This window comes from Callithrix jacchus, chromosome 6 (genome assembly GCF_049354715.1).
Source record: "Callithrix jacchus isolate 240 chromosome 6, calJac240_pri, whole genome shotgun sequence".
In the NCBI taxonomy this organism is placed as follows: Eukaryota; Metazoa; Chordata; class Mammalia; order Primates; family Cebidae; genus Callithrix; species Callithrix jacchus.
In genome coordinates, this window is record NC_133507.1 from 143541872 (window position 1) to 143544609 (window position 2738).

General features: G+C 40.3%; 1 non-coding gene across 1 annotated transcript; it reads left to right on the forward strand.

Annotated features, from left to right (window-relative positions):
• Nucleotides 1-2215: 2215 nt before the first annotated feature.
• Nucleotides 2216-2322, forward strand: LOC118154874 (U6 spliceosomal RNA). Its single transcript, XR_004745125.2, has one exon. It is a non-coding gene; the product is annotated as a U6 spliceosomal RNA (small nuclear RNA).
• The last annotated feature ends 416 nt before the right edge of the window (nt 2323-2738 follow it).

Consider the following 2738-nt stretch of genomic DNA (forward strand, 5'->3'; position numbering starts at 1 on the left):
AATGTGACACAGAAGTTGTGGGCGGAGGGTATCTCATGCTTAGAGCATTTAGGAGCCTTGGCCAATGGAATATCAGTCAGAAATCAAAACAAAGCATTGTTAAATGCATAATAAAAAATCAGTGGGAAAATATTTGATTTCTAAATGTCTGATGTAGGAAGCAAATTCTGGGGAGACCATTCATTGCTACTTCCAGGAAAATGTCTTTAAAACTGAAGATGCATGTGACCTTGCCACTAGGAAATGAACAACATGTTTGTGTTATGCAAAACAAAGAAGAAAAATCGTTTTGGAAGTCAAGCAGTAAGCTGTAGAGTTAACATTGAGTGACAGCAGTTTTTTTATTCTACAGTGTACGATAAGCCGTAGGTGATCGGGTTAGCACTCAGCTTCCCATTCAGAACTTGGTGGAATCAACTATCTTTTATGAGCACAGATTGAAGGCAAGGTCCCCACTGAACCTCTCAAAACAATGGAGAGGTTTGAACATAAAGCCAAAGCTCTTCTAACTGAGGTTCCGATTTTATGTGCTCCTTAAAGATAAACATAGATTTAACTTTGACACTTTGGTATCTTGCATTGACCTGTTAAGTTAAAAACAGCAACCCTGAGCAAAGAAACCACAGAAGAGTTTCTTTTCTTGGAGGTTTTTGAGTGTGTGTGTGTGTCCTTTAGTCTTTTTTGGCCATGGTAAGACACTTAATTTTTGCAATACCGTTGTTGTAGGAGCAATAGCTAAGTGGTTCAAGTAGGACAGGACAGAGTCTGAAGCTTCTGGCAAATTCAAAACTGTGCAGTTTGGTTTTCCAGCCTCGATCCTCCCTTTGCCCAAACAAGCTCTCACTGCCAGGTGTCCTCTCAACTTACAGATTCCCTGGAGCAATTCCCCCAAAGAATTTTATGAACAGTATTTGCCAGAATCTGTCTAATGCCAGAGGTTCTCCGCTGTTTACACAGATTCTCCATCAGATTAAAGTTGTTCCCACCTTTAAATTTTAGAAGGGTGATTTGGAGACTGTCAGGATTATCCACATACTTTGCGCATTTGAGAAAGTCCAGGATTGTCAGATAGTAACAATTTTTTTTCCTTTTCTCTATTTTCTCTTTTCTCTTTTTTTTCCTCTACCCTTTTGGGTGCTGAAATAATTTTATTCTTCTGCAGACTTTGGAAAGGGACTGCTTGAGTTCCAGAAGATAGAGAAAGTTTCAAGGAAGGAAAAAAATAAATCATAGGATCAGACTAATGAAGGCATTCATCATGGACCAGGTCTGGACTCTTAGTTCCTGGGTCAGGGAATAATAATCGTGACACTGTAAACTCCTAGTGGGAGGAATCATAATTTATAGGCTGACTCTACACCATTACTCTGAACTCCCTTTTTATTTGCTTCCTGTCCTAGCTTTCCTTGCAGCTAAAGGTAGCCATGTGACACTAAGCAATGGAACTTCAGCAGGAGGTCTGCTAGGCTGAGGAAGAGGGCTTTCTTATTTAAAACAAACGATATAACATGCATCTGCCTTTTGACCCTGTCTTGAATGCAGATTCTGTGCCTGGAGACCACAGCAACCATCTATAAACCATGAGGGAAATGCCAAGCCAATGGCAAGAACCTTGGACCTGGCATCATTGAGTCATGGAACCAAAGCCAGCAGCGGCCTCCTTCCAAGGAACTTATTAGTTAATAATGAAAAGAATCTATGTATTTGAACCACTCTGTGATGGATTTGCTGCTGCTTGAGCCAAACACATTCCTAACTGATACAATGCCCCGGCTAGTGCCTAGCAAAATGGCCTTCAACCAGAGAGAGGGAGGAAAAACACAGGCGATCAGGCCTTAATAACCATCTCAATAGCAACCGTTCTAAAATCTGCTTCTCTAATCCAGTCTGCTGCCTAAATTTTAGAACCCTGTGTCCTATGGCCTAATGGGTATTCCCAACGGGAAGTACCTCAAACTCTTCTTGTACTAAACGAAACCCCTCTTTTTCCCAATAAATCTGCTCCTCTGATTTAAATTCTTAATTTAAACTAACAGCACCACAGTCCTCTAACTGTTGAAGTCAGGATATAGGCCCCATCCAGTGGAACTCTGTTGAGCTTGCACCATTTCAAAGTCCTTATGACAGATTCGCAACTTTCTCTGTTCTAAAGTTGGCTTTTTTTTTTTAAACCTGGAGACTAGTCACATAATTAACTGAGAAAAAAAAATACATGGTGCTTGCTTTGGCAGCACATACACTAAAATTGGAATGATATAGAGAAGATTAGTATGGCCCCTGCTCAAGGATGACATGCAAATTCATGAGACGTTCCATGTTTTTCAAAGGGCTAATATCTAGAATCTACAAAGAACTAAAACAGATATACAAGAAAAAAGCAAACCCATTCAAAAGTGGGTGAAGGACATGAACAGACACTTCGCAAAAGAAGACGTATCTGAGGCCAAAAAATATATGAAAAAAAAAAACCACTCATCATCCCTGGTCATTAGAGAAATGCAAATCAAAAGCACATTGAGGCATCATCTCACGCCAGTTAGAATGGTGATCATTAAAAATCTGGAGACAACAGATGCTGGAGAGGATGCGGAGAAACAGGAACACTCTTAAATAGTTGGTGGGAGCGTAAATTAGTTCAACCACTGTGGAAGACAGTGTGGCGATTCCTCAAGGACCTAGAAATAGAAATTCCATTTGACCCAGCAATCCCATTACTGGGTATATACCCAATGTACTAT